The sequence below is a fragment of the Rhinoderma darwinii genome, chromosome 1, assembly GCF_050947455.1.
Source record: "Rhinoderma darwinii isolate aRhiDar2 chromosome 1, aRhiDar2.hap1, whole genome shotgun sequence".
In the NCBI taxonomy this organism is placed as follows: domain Eukaryota; kingdom Metazoa; phylum Chordata; class Amphibia; order Anura; family Rhinodermatidae; genus Rhinoderma; species Rhinoderma darwinii.
In genome coordinates, this window is record NC_134687.1 from 500,401,260 (window position 1) to 500,420,397 (window position 19,138).

Below are 19,138 nucleotides of genomic sequence, written 5' to 3' on the forward strand. Positions count from 1 at the left end.
TCGACGCCCGTCACTGTCCAAGGTGCTGAAAGAGCTAACTAATCGGCAGTAACTCTTTCAGCACCCTCGACAGTGAATGCCGAACACAATATACAGCAACCTGTTAAAAAAAAAGAAAAAGTTCGTACTTACCGAGAACTTCCCGGCCGTTGCCTTGGTGACGCGTCCTTGGTGACGCGCCTCTCTTGACATCGGGCCCCACCTCCCTGGATGACGCGGCAGTCCATGTGACCGCTGCAGACTGTGCTTGGCCTGTGATTGGCTGGAGCTGTCACTTGGACTGAATTGTCATCCAGGGAGGACAGACTGGAGGAAGAAGCCGGGAGTTCTCGGTAAGTCAGAACTTCGTTTTTTTTCACAGGTTCATGTTTATTGGGATCAGTAGTCACTGTCCATGGTGCTGAAACAGTTTAACTCTTTCAGCACCCTGGACAGTGACTATCTCCGGACGTCGCGTACCGGAAATTTTTTTGCCGGGTTCGGCCAAAACGAGTTCGGCCGAACCCGGTGAAGTTCGGTTCGATTGTCCGGGTTCGCTCATCTCAAAGACACTCCATTTGGATGTTTGGAAACAGAAAAGCACGTGGTGCTTTTCTGGTTACATTCATCCTTTTGACAGCTGGTGCGCTGTTTCAGTCGGTTCGCACGGAAGTGCTTCCGTGCGACCTGCGTGGTTTTCACGCACCCATTGACTTCAATGGGTGCGTGATGCGCGAAATACGCGGAGATATTGAACCTGTCGCGCTTTTTGCGCAGCTGACAAACGCTGCGCAAAAAGCACGGACTGTCTGTACTGCCCCATAGACTTGTATTGGTCTGTGCGTGGCGCGTGAAAACCACGCGGCCCGCACGGACCGAATACACGCTCGTGTGAATCCACATAAACTGAAGCATGTCAGATTTGGGGTTAAATGTGCATTTTTATTGCCATGAGGAGGGTGCATTAAGCAGCTGCCAGACACCTGTGGCTCTGCTTATCTTACAGTTGAACAAAGTATCAGGTTTGTTAAAATGCAAGAACTTTGCATTTTGTGGTCTGGTTTTTCGGACAGAATGTGCTGCGGGTTTCTGGTTGGAAAGGCTGTGTAGTTCTTACGCAGCATATCCAACCTGTGGGAACCCGGCCTAATGTTGCTCATGCTATGTGTCTTTCTTAGTTCTCTGGCAGGACAGGAATGGAGCATGACATTTGCTTAGGTGTAGCGCTAGAACTTAGGATGAGGACTCTGCGCTAATATTCTGTGAACATTTTTGCATAATAAGGGCTTATTCAGACGAATGTATAATACATCCGTGCGACGCGCGTGATTTTCACGCGCGTCGCACGGACCTATGTTAGTCAATGGGGCCGTTCGGACAGCGTGTGTCCGCTGCGTAAAACTCACGACCTGTCCTATATTTGTGCGTTTTCCGCGCATCACTCACCCATTGAAGCACTTCCGGGTGCCGCGCATGAGTCGCGCAACAGCAGTCAAAACTATGAATGAAAACAGAAAAGCACCACCTGCTTTTCTGTTTACAAACATAAAAACAGAGTGTCATAATGATGGCGGCTGCGCGAAAATCACGCAGCCACGCATCATATGGTGATGACACAAGGAGCTTTTGCAGACCTTTTGCGCGCGCAAAACGCCACGTTTTTTGCACGCGCAAAACGCACACGCTCATGTGAATCCGGCCCAACATTGTAAAATATTTTGTCACATAAATGAATGTAGTATCAACACTGCTAAACAATCGAGATTGCAGAACAAAACAGTCATATTACTCACTGCTCAACAACCACATTGTAATTCACTTGCTTGGCTCTGCCATTCAATTCTATGCTATTGTCTTATTTTGTGAATGTATAGATCTGAGAAGGAGGCTATAATCCAATAAGAAATGTATTCAAGCTTTATTTCTGACTCATTATTGTAGAATATACTACAAGAATATTAGGAATTCGAGTGTAAGAAAAACGCTTATGAACAATTTATTTCTAAGTAAACTGTTTAATTCATATGATTGGGTGTAATGACTGGCAGGTATGTGGACCCACTGGGCCACTCCAACGTAACAGAGCAAATGCTGATCAGCAAAGTCTATAGCAGTCAGTGAGGTGAAAGTAGCTGGTTAGTCAGAGGTGGGCTTGTGCTATTCAATCAGAGGAAGCAGGCTTTTGCAGGATAATGGAACTTGGCTAGGACACCGGACTGGAGAAGTGCAGTCGTCTCGGACACTGGACTTGGCTGGGACACCGGAAAGGAGTAGTGCAGTTGTCTCGGATACTGGACTTGGCTAGGACACCGAACAGGAGCAGTGCAGTCGTCTCGAACACTGGACTTGGCTAGGGCACCGGACACAGATAGTGAAGTCGTCTCAGACACTCGGCTTGGCCCGGGCACTGGACACAGATGGTGAAGTCATCTTGGACACTCAACTTGGCATGGGCACCGGACACAGATGGTGGATACAGGATGCAGGATATGGGGTACAGGATACAGCTAACCAACCATTTGCAAGACAAACACTGGGAGGACACAACATTGATCAGGCAAAGAGGGAGTGGGCAAAGTTCCTTTTAAAGTCCCATGTGTGCTGCGATAGGTTGGGGGAGAAGTTCATGGTCCTTTAACAGCGGAGGCGAGTGCGCGTGCGCACCCTATGGGCATCAGCCTGGGAAGAGAGCAGTGCGCTCTGGCATCTCTGGGGGAGGAGACTCCAGCAAGGCTTCAGTGTCTTGCCGTCGCGGCTGCCGGTGAGTGGGGAATGCCGGCGGTCAGGCATTACATTGGGTTTTGTTGACTTGGACATACACAGATCTGGTTTCTTGATCATAAAATTGTAGATAGGTATTAGGCTTAAGTTACCTACGTGGGCAATATTTGGTAGCCAATCTCCCGCTTTATGAATAACATCTTTGTTTTTCAGCAAAATGAATTCTACATTCAGTTAGACATGGACACATTTTCTTATACTGGCAGTCCTAAATTACATTAGTGAAAAACATTTTAAAGTAAATAATTGTATAAAGCACTAAATTAAACTTACCAATAAAAGCACTACGTCTTATAATGAGGCTTCAAAATGAGAGGCAAATTCCCACAGACATAATAAACTTCAAGTATAATTTTGTATATTTTAATTAACCAATTTCCTGTATGCTCCTGTTGCACCAACATATTCTTCTGCGCAGTTCAAAGTCTGTGTCATGTAGATCCATCCCTGTCCCTCAGTGGGAATTACAATCTGATTTCTATAGCTCAACACATTGATACCAATTTAATAGGAAGCCAAATAACCTAATGGTACGTTTTTTTTTTTAGCATGGGTGGAAACTAGAGGAATCCTCCTCAAACTGATGACCCCAGTGCTGTAATAAAACAGTGCTAGCCAATGAGTACCGATACTCCTCTGTCTTCCAGTCTCATTGACAGGCCAGTTCTCAAATGTTATTAGGTGTGCTATCCACAAGTGTGGCCAGATTAGACGTTATAATTGTTGCCTAATGCATTGCCCTGCATAATCTACTTTATATTATATCCAAGTATATATGCAATATAGATACCAGGTGATATTTTTTAACTGATTAAATATTTGGATAAAAACGATCAAGAAGAATGAAAAATAAATTGTCTGAATCATAGCATAGTCCCTTTCAAAAGACAAAAATGGTGGAAAAAAAACAAACAATTTGAACATGACTGTCAATGAATCGCTACATGAGCAATTTCCCAGATTGTAAGTTTATGGAATTGCTATAGGAGCAATTCCCCAAAGACAGCTGGAGACTCTCTGGATCAAGCGTGTAGGTAAATCAGCTACCTCAAGTTTGTCACGACTCTGGTGTGCAGAGTCTAAGGCTAATCTATGGCCTTCACCAGAGCCCACCACAAGGCAGGTTAGATATGGCTACATAGAACCCAGGTTGCTTTTACAGAATACAGTGTTGGACAGGAGGTTTAACTGCAGGCAATACGAGAACGGATAACCATAGAAGCCAGAGGGGTAATCAGCAGGCAGGGTTCACAACCAGGAGATACTAAAAGTCCAAATCAGTGTGCAGAGGGTAATTCAAATACAAGCTGAAGTCCAGTTCAAAGAAACCACAAAGTCAAGGTGATACAGGGTGTAACCAGGAGCTTGATCAGAACATGCATACACAAGAGAATCACAAACAACAATGAGAAGACTGAACAGATTCCAATACTACACTCTTGGCCCTGATAGGTAGCAGGCAGATAATTGAGATTGGTTCTGCATCTCAAACCAGGGTCACCCAGAAGCTAGGCTAGTAGTCATGACAACCTTAAAGTGATGGACGTTTCCTAACAATTACATAGCTTAGGTAGCATGAATTGTGCAGCTGTAATGGCGGGGTAGGGAGACAGACAGGTGAGCCCTAATCTACCCGCCACTCAGTCCCTGCCTACTTGCAACGGCCCGTCCTAAGCGACGGCGTACAACTGGGCGACGGTCCCTACGCTCACTAAGTGGACGACAGACAAACAGACAAGGGTACAGAGAAGCTAAGGGAAATGGGGCTGTTGCCCACGGCAACCCCGTGAGCAACAAGAATAGTGAACGAGCCGAGTCAAACCAGGAGTGGACGAGGTACAAAACGTAGAACAGGAGAATAATGAACGAGCTGAGTCAAACCAGGAGTGGACGAGGCACAAAACGCAGAGTCAGTCAAGCCAGGGTCAATATGAAGCAGAAGACAAGTAGTAAGCAGCAGCAGCAGAGCCAGGAAACAGACTGAAAGAATCACAGGCAAAGGAGGAGCAGGAAGTGAAGGTATAAATAGACAGAGGGCGGGAGCTAGCTCCGTCTGGCCAGGCTGTGATAGGCTCTCCCACTCCTCAGCCTCCCCGACTGATTGGTGGAAGAAGGGGTCACTCGACCAGACTTAGGAGCAGGTGCAGAGTGAGTAACCACGGGCGTCGACACAGAAGCTGTGTCAGGCAGATCCTTTAGGGTATGTTCACACGCTAGCTGTCATTTACGGCTGAAATGACAGCCTGTTTTCAGAAGAAAACAGCTGCGTCGTTTCAGCCGTAAAAGCAGCTCCTCGTAATATACGAGGTGTCTGTGACGCTCGTATATCTTGAGCTGCTCTTCATACTTACCGAGAACTCCCTGCGTCTGTCTCCAGTCCGGCCTCCCAGGATGACGTTTCAGTCTAAGTGACGGCTGCAGCCAATCACAGGCCAAGCACAGGCTGCAGCGGTCACATGGACTGGCGCGTCATCCAGGGAGGTCGGGCTGGATGCCGAAAGAGGGACGCGTCACCAAGACAACGGCCGGTAAGTATGAAATTCGTTTACTTTCACTAGGGAAAGTGCTGTCCCTTCTCTCTATCCTGCACTGATAGGGAGAAGGGAAGTACTTTTACCGCAGTCCGCAGCAGCTAGTCCGCATCAATGTACTGCACATTTTGTGCAGATCCGCAGCAGAATCTGCAACGCAGATTCTGTGCGGCATTGATGCGGACAGTTGCGGAGGAAATCCGCCACGTGTGGTCATGCCCATAGGCACCCAACTGCCATAGGAGACACAGACACTCGGCAATCTTATCGCAGGGTGCCGGTGGGATGAGAGGGAGCTCCCTCCCTCTCTCCAAAACAACTCAGATGCGGCACTCGCTATTGAGCGCCGCATCTGAGGGGTTAAACGGGTGAGATCGATACTGGTATCGACCTCACCTGTTCGAGCAGGGAAGCACCCAGCCCTCAGGTAGCTGAGAGCAGGGAGATTTAACAGCTCCCTGGTCTGTTTATTTATTCCGATGCAGCGCCATAAAAAGGCTATTGCATAGGAATAAAGCCCATTAGTGGCCGCCGTAAAAACACTATGGGGCGGTCACTAACGGGTTAATGCACAAAAACACAATTTTAGGATTTGTTATTTGTAATACATTACAGATGAGTGTAATATGACGGCTCAGAAGTGGTGGTGCATATTACTAATTAAAATGTTACAGGACCAGTTTTACATTAGGAGTTCAAACTGTAAAAAACAATGAAATAATATCACAATTGTATCACTCTGTACTTATTAGACTGTATCTATGCTATACACCAGCCGTTCCAGGTGCACAGTTGGTCATTAGGGGACAAAAGGAACAACTTGCATGTCTATTTCCACTGATCATTTCTTTATTTTTATTTTTTTGTAAATTCTTTATTTAGTTCTGAATATATGGGGAGGGAACGGAGGGGATACAAAGCAAGGGGGGTTAGGATGAAATTGAAAAGTTCTTACAAACAACATAAAGAAAGGAAAATATAAAACATTTGTCTTCGTCGAAGCAGTCAAGATTAAATGTATACATTGATATATCTGATACAGAAGGGTTAAATCAGGAAACATCAACAAGTTTAATCTCTACTAAATGGTGAATCAGTGTGAAAAAGCTTAATAATGTCTATCATTTATAACAATGAATTCAAATACTGAGTCTTTAAGTTTTGTCCAGTCTTCCTATATTTTGTTATGTGTATTTATGTTTTGATCTATCGGCCATTTTGTTTTGTCAAGCGAATGAATTAAATTAACTTCTTTTGTCCATTCTAATAAGGACGGTGTGTCTGTTTCCCTCCAATTCCTAGCAATGATGGTTTTTGCAGCATTTAATAGGAAGGGAGCACTAGAGTTTCTATTTTGTATTTTTTAGGATGCATTAAGCAGAGCGCTATATATGGGACACGAAAGCAGCAACACACTTCATGAAACAGTCATGTACAGCAACAGGACCCCTCCCACACACAAACACTGGCCACTTCAGGAATCCCAAAGATCAGAGGAGAAGCCCGCTCTCAATGATCTCGGAGGCAATAGGGCCAGGGAGGAGGAATTCAAAACATCCCAGATCCTCTGGAATTTGTGGGGACAGCCTCTATGAATATATACCGTTCTCTCATATGGAATTGTCGCGTTTATCAATTGTATCTATTGGGCACAGGTAGGAGATCTAGCTCCCATCCATCTGATCGCAATAGCTTTTCGAGCAAAAAATAATGATTCCCTAAGGAAGATCCTGGTATAATGTAACCATATCGACTCATCTAATAGACCCACAAGACAAACCTCAGGGGTGAAAGGCATCGGGATCCCCAGAAGAGATGACAACTTTGATATTACATCCCCCCAGAATGACTTAATATAGATAGTTAATAATAAGATTGTTAATTACAGGAGATACAGAAAGTGGAGATGCCAGTGCCTCCTCCCAGTTCTCCACAGATAAACCTGGAATAAGGGATCTCCATTTAGTCTCAGAGACCAACTGTGTAGAGTCCAATTTGTGTCCCAAAAGGTATGTGCATAATGCTGATATGATGCCCCTAGGGCCTTGTGTTACAAATATGCCGATCAAGGGATAGTCAGACATTGGGCATGATATACCCGGAAACTGGCTTCGGAGAGCGTGCCTTATTTGCAAATATCTGTAAAATTATGAGCGTGGTATGTGGTATAATTCCTGTATTTGTGTAAATGATCGAAGAGTCCCGTCACTGTATACATCCCCAAAGTCTCAACACCATGTGAAGACCAAAACACAGAATCCGTAAGCAAAGAGATATGAGAAAACATGGGGTTCCGCCAGAGAGGCACCATGGGATGAAGGCCATGGTAGTGAGATATCTCCTTAGCCGCCCTCAATACCTGAACAGCCAACTTGTGAAGTAGCAGTAAACGGCGAGGAAACAGTCCTGGCTTCTCCAGGACCGGCCATAATGTACCAATCCTCAAATAGTGTGCTAGGTAATATTCAACAGTGCTTGGAGTAAGATGTTGAGTCCAGACATGAAGGAAGCAGAGTTGGCCAGCCAAGAAATATAAAATAAAAGTCTGGCAAGGCTATGCCCCCCTGAGTTTTTGGCCTCTGTAAAATATTCGCACTCAATTTATGTCTAGATTTAACCCCTACCAATGAAGTCAACAGGGACTGTAATTTGAAGAAAAAGGACCTAGGAATGGTACCTGAGGCATGTTCAAGGAGGTATAAGCCTTTCGGGAGGAGAATGATTTTGATTAAGTTGATGCGTCAAGGAACAGACAGAGGCAAAGCACCCCAAATCTTACATTTGGATTCAGTATACTCTAGCAGAGGGTAAATATTTTTCGCGTGGGATTTATTAGCGCATTTAGTAATATAAAAACCTAGATATTTAAACTCCTCCAGCACTGGTAGGTTATAGTACTCAGCCGGCAAATCAGATTCCCATAAGGGCATCAATGCAGATTTGCCCCAGTGGAGGCCTGAAAATGGTGCAAATGTATCCAAGAGATGAGTAGCTCTACACAAGGATGCTTCCGAGTCTGCCATAAATAGAATAAGATCATCTGCATATAAGCCAACGCGATCCTCACTCTCCCCACAAGAAATCCCACGGAAAGCAGTATCTTGTCGTATGCGAAGTGCCAAAGGTTCAATTGCCAATGCAAACAGCAATGGCGATAAGGGACACCCCTGACGTGTACCCCTTCCTAAATTGAAAAATAGTTATTTTTATTAGCATATTTATCTGCTTGTAAGTATGAGTTAAATTTGCTAAAGAAAAGCAGTTTTTCAGTATCATAGTTAAGCAGATTTTTAAGTTCCAGTCTTAAATAAATCTTTGTCCAGTATTGTACACAAGGATTTTTTGTGTTGTACTTCTAATTTTTTAATTTGCAATAACAGATCTGCAATTCTTTTTTTTTTTTTCTTTCTTTTTCCTAGAGCCCAATTCAATTAGGCGACCTCTTATTACAGCTTTATGAGCCTCCCAAGGGTTCAAGTTACCATTATTGTCGGGGCAATTGTCTTGAAAGTAATGTTGAATGTGTGTAAGCATATGAGATTTGTCTTACTTATATATTTATTAATAAACAATAATTTTGTTTCCAATTAAAATGGCGTTTGCCTTGATTCTCAGACATGGCAAGTTTAAGAACAGGTGGGGCATGATCAGAAATTGTGAATGAACCACATGTGGCTTGTTTTATGGAACAAATTAGAGAGCGTGAGATGTATATGTAATCTATTCTCGAGTATTTCTTGTGAACCGCAGAAAAGAAAGAGTAGTCTTTGCCAGAGGGGGGGGGGGGGGAGGGGGAGGGTTCTCCATACGTCTACCAGGTGGGCTTCTGCCAGTATTTGTTTGATCAGTTTGAGCTTTTAATATGAGATGGTAGAGGAATTGTTTGATGTGTCTAATGGGGATTGCAGGGGTGTGTTGAAATCCCCTCCTAGAATCAACTCTCCCTCTTTGAATTCATCTAATTGTAGAGATATTTTGTTAAAAAATGTATCCTGTGATATATTAGGCGCATATATGTTAGCAAGTGTGAGTAGTTTTCCACACTCTAATCCCTTAAGGAAGACAAATCTGCCTTCTGGGTCTGGGATGATATCTTTAAACATAAAAGGTGTGTTCTTGTTTATAATTATTGCTAGTCCTTTGGATCTCTTCAGAGGTGAGGAAGAGTTGTACCATTTTGTAAAGGTTCTGTTCTTAGTAAGAGGGGTGTAACTCTTTTTAAAGTGTGTTTCCTGAATGTAAGCAATGTAAATGTTGTCCTTTTCTCGAAACTTTAGTTTCTGGAGCTTTTTTGGGGGGATGTTGATGCCCTTGACATTATAAGAAGCTATCCTGAGTTCAGCCATATTCAATATCTATATGTAAATGAGGGAGCTGCTTCAGCAGAGATGTAACTGGGGGAGGGGATGTGAACTTGGATGTCAAGAAAGTGGGAAGCATATGTAGAGACATATGCTTGCTAATGTTGAACCAAATATATGCTGCCAGTGACTTGTAAGAGGAGGTGATCCACACCTAACTGAGGAAATAAGCAACAATCATTAACCCGGGGGGCGGGAGTTACCGTCTTAGAACAAGTTAGTGATCAAAATAGGCCTATTTGTGTACTGTAGGAGAGGGTTCTCCCAACAAGTCAAATTCCACATTTCTATAAAACAGAAAAATCAAATGCTAACAGTATTAAAACTGGTTTTAAATTCGAAACCATTGGCAGAAAGAATAGTCAAGTTCTGTCCTGTAGCCATCTGTCTTTTCTTCTTGGAGCTTTCCCCTGTTTCTGGATCATTTATTTTTTTCAAGTTTTTCGATTTCTTGGGGGTGACTGTCTCCCAGTTTTCCAGTTTAGGGAGTTGTGGTAGACTGAGTTGTTCTTCAGTGTTTGTCCAATCAGGGATTTGTAGGTGGTTCAGGTCGAGCTTGTTCAAAGCGAATTCGAGGTCTTTTGGAGTTTTTATGATTAATGTTTTGGTGTTCAGAGTCATCGCTAAGCCAAATGGAAACATCCATCTGTATGGAGTATTTCTGTCTAGGAACTTTGGTGAGCGGTTGGATCTGACGACTCAATTCAAGTGTCAGTTTAGAAAGGTCTTGATATATCAGTACTTCATTTTCCTCATATTCAATTTTTTTGGCCTACCTTACTTTGTGAAGGATCTCTTCTTTTATTTTAAAACTTTGAAGTCAACGCAGGATTCCTCTAGGTTTGTCGTTTCCCACTGATTTAGGTCTGAAGACTCTGTGATCTGTTTCAATGCCAATATCATTGTTTCCATCTTTGCCTAATAGTTAGTTGAAAATCTGACAGGATGTTTGGTATTTCTTTATCTGACATAGTTTCTGTGATTCCTCTGATCCTGAGATTATTTCTCCTGGACCTATTTTCCAGATCATCTAGGTGGAGCTTGTGTGAATAGATTTCTTTCTGCCTTTCTTTTATGATCTCTGACATTTTTTTCTGACCTGTGAACAAGTCTCTTCCAGAGTTTGGATCTTTGAAAAAGCTTGTTTTACATCATTGTGCATTTCTGTAAGTTATTCCTTCATTGTTTGTGTAAACTCTTTAAACATGTTCTTAATACAGTCAGTAGTAGGGAGAGCCTGTATGTATTCTCTCAAATCGTCTGGTTCTTTGTTTATGGTTTATTCTTCATCACTGTCAGACCAATTGCCTGAGGCAAAATTATCGCTTGGTTTATCTCGTTTTGCATTTTCTTTCAGTCCTGAGCCGTAGAGGCCATCAAAGGTAAAATTTTTAGTCGTTTTTTCTGTTTCCATGTTCATTTTTGGAGTTTTACTGTTCCTGGTCTGGCCTTCATTTTTTTTAGGTCCAGCGTTGTATGACTTCTTTCGTAAAAAATAGCGAGTTCATTTTTTTAAAAGAAGCTTTCAGTGAGAAGGGTGCTGTTGTTGGTTGCATTATAACCTAATATGAGGAGTCAGGGGCGATATCCTGGATATTTCCCTTGATTTTTCAGAAGACAAAGAGTTTATCTTTTATCAATTTTTGGGATCTGCATCCTATGAGATCTGGTACAGTTCACAGCGTTATCTCCCAATTAGACTAGAGCAAGTAGGTATGCTGATGGTAATATACCGTTCCTATAGGGTCTGTTAAAACACTCGTGTACCCAGTTCTCTGTGAGAAAGTGTTCAGCTTGTCTGTCTTCAAATCACAAATGGTAGGTGAACTTGGAGATTGAGTGTTAGTGCAGTCTTTTATAATGGAAATAGTATTGCAGAGAAATTTGTTTTCCTATTGATATTGAATCTATCCTCCCCTTGTGGTAGTGGTTGTTTCCACGTATAAGTTGTTTCCAGGTGTGGGTTATGCTGGTTAAGAATATTCCCTGCTGAAGCTGATCCAGCTGTCTTTGCTTACAGTTCAAAAATCGAGGCTGTGGCTTTACTGGTGTTGCTAGGCCACAGCTTGAAGTTTAGGGTTTGTGGTAAAAGGGGAACAGACCGAACCGCCCACCTCCACTACCGGTTTCTGTATAGGATAGTCCTGGTTTAATGTGGCTAATGAGGCTAGAGGTATGAAGCCCATGCTAATGTATCTAAGCTTCTATGCACGCCTGCAGTGAGAGCACTAAGATGGTGGCCGGGTCTCTAAGTCTCCTTGTTGTGGAGCAAGAGGGATTTTATGGGTACTCACATGAACCCAGGTAGTTGGTGGAGGTATCGGAGGGGCCCTGGACCGTGTCCCTTAAATCCTTTGCGTCCGAGACTCCGGAAGAAGCGGGCTGCAGTACTTGCGAGTGGAGGAAGCTGTTAATCTAGTTCGTGGCTTCAGCATGGGGTGTAGGCCTAAAAATAAAAAAAATTCAGATTAAGCCAATTTTGGGCTTAATTTATGTGGCAGGTGATGCTCTAGCCGATTGTTGCCTCAAAACCCTCAATACATTATTGTAGAGGGGAGGATTGCTCTGGATACAATCTACTTCCTTGGAGCTCACTAGGGATGCGTCCTTCCTGGTCTGCTGCTAGCCACACACCCCTGATTATTTATTGCGTAGATATGTGATTGAAGTGAGTATGTAAATACCTTCTGTTTTATGAAGGCCTAGGTGTATATAATTTCTACCAATACCCTCAGTAGCTTTGGCCTAGAAGTTTAGACACTGAAGATCATAAACTATACGCAATACAAGCAAACTGAATGCACCACTGTTGGCCTGTAAAAAAAAAATGCATGTATATGATACTGGGTATAAAATGCGATTTTTAAAGTATACTATTATTTTCGGCACTTCTAACCAGAAGTTATGCCCATTAAAATTTAAGATGTCTAGACAATTTAATGAATTTCAAAATGTGAATTCATATTTTGATTGAACATCAACTCGTCCTGTAACTTATCACAGCATATCAGAAGATGTCATCATCATATTTATTACAACTGGATTGAATAAAAGGGAGTGTAACAATAACAACCAGCCAAACTTATGACTTCACTTTCAAAACACTACTAGACAACATCTATGGGAACCTAGTATTTACACTAGTTGACATAACTCTAGTCATGTCCATCTTATTAGTGTCTGAATAATGCACCTAGTAATAAAAAAATCATCAAAACAGTGAATGCCCTGATCATTACTATTGTGTATGAGAAGTCCTTGTTAGCTGATAGGGCGTGTGTATATATATATATATATATATATATATATATATACATATATATACATATACATATATATATATATAATATATATATATATGTGCATATATATATATATATATATATGTATATATATATATATATATATATATATAGATAGATACAACATAGTAGCAGCAGGCTAGTGTCACGATGGGTGTGTAGACCCACTGGGCCGTCCCACCGTAGCGGGATTGCAGCTGGCCAAACAGGATACCAAGGCAAAGTCAATAGTTTGAATAAGGATACCTGTGGCAATACAGACAGTGGCGATGGCAGGCTCGGATGGGACTTTGGCAGCAGGCAGACACCAGGTGCGGTGAAATACAGCAGGCGTAGTATACGACACAACACGACTCCAACTCTCTACGGCACAGGAACAAGGTAGCACGGGATACAGGTAGCAGGATTGGGAACACTGGGAACTGGAAAACACTAAGGGACGATTTGTAAAGACTAACATGGGTAAACACAAGGTTCAGGCAATGAAGGAAGGGGCAGGGCCCTTTTTATAGTCCAGGGTGATCATGGGCGCAATCAGTCAATCTAAAACATGTGTGTGCTCTGGCCCATTAAGGCCGGGAATTAGCTAGAGCGCGCACCCTACTGGTCACTGCAGGACAGGACGGCCGCATGTGCTGGCATCTCTAGGGACAAAGACATCTGCAGGATGATAGGAGTCTGCGGTCTGCGACCGCAGACGTTATAGCTAGCATTACCAGGATGGGAAGAGCCACTGCTTCTGGCCTTTCCCAAGCTAATAGTACCAGGGTAATAATAGGGGTTAGTGTTAGCCTCTGCACCGGCTAATATTAAGCCCCGCCTTAGTAATGGGTGCTGTCAATCAGCCAGCAGCTATTAATAAGTCAGTAGTAATAAAGTTTAAAAAAATATAAGAGCATAAAAAAATTATTTTATTGAAATAAAAAACTCCCACACAACACCCATTAACCATTTTATTAAGAATAAAAAAAATCTGCCATCGAAGAAGCCCTCAAATCCGACGTAGTCCAATGACTGAACCTGTAAAAAAACACAAACACAAAAAAATTAGTAACACATAAAAAAGAAAAACAATTATTATGCTTACCTTTCCTGGTTCCAGCGCTGGAGCCGCAATGTCAGCTAGCTGGGCCCTATATCTAATCCTATCACGTGTGATACTGTCTGCTGAGCCACTGTATCTAATACTATCAAGTGTGATACTGTCTGCTGAGCCACTGTATCTAATCCTATCATGTGTGATACTGTCTGCTGAGCCACTGTATCAAATCCTATCCATAGCTATAGGGTCAGAGTGCTACAGGTATGCTGTCTCATATATATATATATATATATATATATATATATATACACACACATATACATACAGGCACATTTTTTGGGGGGGTAAACATATGTTAGTACAAGGATACTTACTGCTGGGACCCTGTATCTAAGTCTATCGTGTGTAATACTGACTGCTGGGCCATGTATCTAAGCCTATCATTGTAATGGCAGGAAGGAGGTGAAGGGAAAGTGAGCCCTAATCTACCCACCGCCCTGTCCCTGCCTACTTGCAACGACCCGCCCTAGGCGACGGGGTACAACTGGGCGGCGGTCCCTACGCTGTCTAAGTGCACGGGAGAACAAACAGGGAACACGCAAGGGAAGGGGCAGTAGCCACGGAACGCTGCGAGGAACCGGAGCGGTGAATGAGTAGTCAGGACCAGGATGAAGTGGAGTATACCAAAGTGGGCACGGAGAAGGAAGCAAGCCAGGGGCAAAGCAAAGCAGGCTAAGCGGAACTACAGCAAGGCAGAAGCACGGCAGAAGCAGGCTGGAGCAAGCAGCAGTGAGGCCAGGAATCCAGAAGAATTACAAGCACTGAGGGAGAGAACACGGCAGGTAATAAAGGACAGGGGGCGGAGCTAACTCTGACTGACCAGGCCGCGATAGACTCTCCCACTCCTGAGCCTGCCACCCTGGTTGGTGGGAGATGGTGTCAGTCGAACAGGTCTGGCCTCAGGTGTGGATTGATTAATCCCAGGAGTATACCTAGACGTAGTACCTGGCAGATCCCTAACAGTACTCCCCCTTTTATGAGGGGCCAACGGACCCTTACTAAGAGGACCCGGTTTAGTAGGGAAGAGAAGGTGGAACCTCCTGATCAACACCCCAGCGTGAACATCACGGGCAGGTACCCAAGTCCTCTCCTCCGGCCCGTATCCTCTCCAATGGACCAGGTACTGGAGGGAGCCCTGGACCATCCTACTGTCCATAATCTTGGCCACCTCGAATTCCACCCCCTCAGGGGTGAGAACGGGAACAGGAGGTTTCCTCGAGGGGGACCAGGACGGGGAGCAGCGTTTAAGGAGGGAGGCATGGAAGACGACATGTATGCGAAAGGATGGGGGCAGCTCCAGACGGAAGGATACAGGGTTGAGGACTTCAATGATCTTATAAGGTCCAATAAATCGGGGAGCAAACTTCCAGGACGGGACCTTAAGGCGCAAGTTCCTGGACGACAACCAGACCAAATCCCCAACGACAAACCGGGGGTTAGCAGAACGTCTACTATCCGCCTGAATCTTTTGTGCGCTCTGGGACGCCTCTAGGTTCTTCTGAACCTGGGCCCAGACAGTGCACAGTTCCCGATGAACATCCTCTACCTCAGGATTATTGGAACAACCAGAGGAAACGGAGGAGAACCTTGGGTTAAACCCGAAATTACAGAAAAACGGGGAGACCCCTGACGAGTTACTGACCCGGATATTCAGGGAAAATTCAGCAAGGGGAAGGAATGAGACCCAATCGAATTGACAGTCAGAGATGAAACACCTTAAATATTGTTCCAGGGATTGGTTAGTCCTTTCCGTTTGGCCATTAGTTTCGGGATGGAAGGCGGAGGAGAAGGACAGATCAATCTCCAACTTTTTACAAAAAGCTCTCCAAAATAAGGAAACAAATTGTACCCCTCTGTCAGAAACGATATTGACTGGGACCCCATGGAGAAGCAGGATGTGTTTCACGAACAAAGAAGCTAACGTCTTGGCGTTAGGTAGCTTCTTAAGGGGCACAAAGTGGCACATCTTGCTGAAGCGGTCTACTACCACCCACACCACCGACTTGCCCTGAGATGGAGGCAAATCGGTGATAAAATCCATGGAGTTATGGGTCCAAGGTCTCTGGGGAATGGGCAAGGAACGTAGTAGGCCCGCAGGTCGGGACCTAGGGGTTTTGGACCTAGCGCAAACCTCACAAGCGGCGACGTAAGCCCTAACGTCTTTAGGCAACCCAGGCCACCAATAGTTTCTGGTAATGAGGTGTTTGGTGCCCAAGAAGCCAGGATGACCAGATAGAGCGGAGTCATGGTTTTCCCTGAGTACCCTTAGCCGGTATTGCAGGGGAACAAACAGTTTGTCCCCAGGGACGTTCCCGGGAGCTGCACCCTGATCAGCCGCGATATCAGAAGCTAAATCAGAATCCGTGGCAGAAACGATTATACCAGGGGGTAAAATACAAGCAGGATCCTTCTCGGAAGGAGGATTGGCCATGAAACTACGTGACAGAGCATCAGCCTTAATATTCTTGGACCCAGCCCTATAGGTAACCAAGAAACTAAATCTGGTAAAGAATAGTGACCACCGAGCTTGTCTAGGATTAAGCCTCCGGGCAGATTCTAGGAAAACCAGATTCTTGTGGTCAGTAAGGACCGTTACCTGGTGTCTGGCCCCCTCCAGGAAGTGACGCCACTCTTCAAAAGCCCATTTAATGGCTAAAAGTTCGCGGTTGCCAATATCATAGTTACTCTCCGTGGGCGAAAACTTCCTAGAGAAGTAAGCACAGGGGCGGAGATGGGTGAGGGAGCTGGTACCCTGGGACAAGACGGCCCCCACTCCCACCTCGGATGCGTCAACCTCCACAATAAATGGCTCCTCTTGGTTGGGCTGAATCAGCACGGGGGCCGAGATAAAGCACTTCTTGAGGGTCTCAAAGGCCTGGACGTCCTCAGGAGGCCAGTGGAGGACATCAGCACCCTTGCGAGTAAGGTCCGTAAGAGGCTTAGCGACGACCGAGAAGTTGGCAATAAATCTCCTGTAATAGTTGGCGAACCCTAAAAAACACTGTAACGCCTTAAGGGAGGCAGGTTGGACCCATTCCGCCACAGCCTGAACCTTGGCAGGGTCCATGCGGAATTCGTGAGGAGTGAGGATTTGCCCTAAAAATGGTATTTCCTGTACCCCAAAGACACATTTTTCAGTCTTAGCAAACAGATTATTCTCCCGAAGGACCTGGAGCACCTTCCTGACATGCTCCACGTGGGAGGACCAGTCCTTGGAAAACACCAGTATGTCATCAAGGTACACAACAAGAAAATTACCCAGGTAATCTCTCAGGATTTCATTAATAAAATTCTGGAAGACAGCAGGGGCATTACACAACCCAAAGGGCATGACCAGGTATTCGAAATGACCCTCGGGTGTGTTGAACGCAGTTTTCCACTCATCCCCCTCTTTGATGCGGATAAGGTTATATGCCCCCCGTAGATCGAACTTAGAAAACCATTGGGCTCCCTGAACCTGATTAAAAAGATCCGGAATCAAAGGAAGTGGGTACTGGTTCCTTACGGTGACCTTATTCAGGTTACGATAATCAATGCACGGCCTAAGACCACCATCCTTCTTCCCCACAAAGAAGAAGCCAGCACCTACAGGAGAAGTCGAGGGGCGAATGAAACCCTTGGCCAGGAATTCTTGGATATACACCCTCATAGCTTCACATTCAGGACATGAAAGATTAAATATCCTACCCTTAGGAAGCTTGGCACCAGGCACCAAATCGATGGCGCAATCGTAATCTCTATGGGGGGGCAACACCTCGGAGGCCTCCTTAGAAAACACATCGGCGAAGTCCTGAACAAACTCAGGAAGCGTGTTTACCTCCTCCCGGGGAGAAATAGAGTTAACAGAAAGACATGACATAAGACATTCATTACCCCATTTGGTAAGCTCCCCAGTATTCCAATCAAACGTGGGATTATGCAACTGCAACCAGGGAAGACCTAATACTAGATCAGACGATAATCCCTGCATCACCAGTACAGAGCACTGCTCCAAATGCATGGAGCCAACCAGGAGTTCAAAAACAGGAGTATGCTGAGTAAAATAACCATTAGCAAGGGGAGTTGAGTCGATACCTACTACAGGGACAGGATAAGGTAAATCAATAAAAGGCATCTTTAGAGACATAGCAAATTCCACAGACATGATATTAGCAGATGAGCCAGAATCCACGAAAGCACTGCCCGTGGCAGACCGGCCAGCAAACGAGACCTGAAAGGGAAGCAAAATTTTATTGCGTTTCACATTAACGGGAAATACCTGTGCGCCCAAGTGACCTCCCCGATGATCACTTAGGCGCGGAAGTTTTCCGGCTTCTTATTCTTGCGCCTGGGACAGGTGTTCAGTAGATGCTTGTCGTCCCCACAGTAGAAGCAGAGACCATTCATTCTGCGAAACTCCCTACGTTGTCGAGGGGACATGGAGGCCCCGAGTTGCATAGGTACCTCCGAGTCCTCCGTGGAGGGGCGAGGAGACGGGACCTCGGGGGGGATCGCAGAAAAGTCAGAGGGGAGCACATTGAAGCGTTCAAGCTGACGTTCCCTGAGACGTCGGTCAAGTCGTACTGCTAGGGCCATAACCTGGTCAAGGGAGTCAGAAGAGGGGTAGCTAACCAGCAGATCCTTCAGGGCGTCAGATAATCCTAACCTAAACTGGCACCTTAGGGCCGGGTCGTTCCACCGAGAAGCTACGCACCACTTTCTAAAATCAGAACAGTATTCCTCAACCGGTTTCCTACCCTGACGTAAGGTCACCAGCTGACTCTCGGCTAAAGCAGTCCTGTCAGTCTCGTCGTAAATGAGTCCGAGGGCAGAGAAAAAACGATCAACAGAGGAAAGTTCAGGGGCGTCAGGAGCCAAGGAGAAGGCCCACTCTTGGGGCCCTTACTGGAGTCGGGATATGATGATACCCACACGCTGGTTCTCGGAACCTGAGGAGTAGGGTTTTAGGCGGAAATACAGTCTGCAACTCTCCCGGAAAGAGAGAAACGTCTTACGGTCCCCTGAGAACCGGTCAGGTAACTTGAGGTCGGGTTCTAGAGGTGAGGTGAGGGGTACTACTAAGGCAGCGTCACCCTGGTTGAT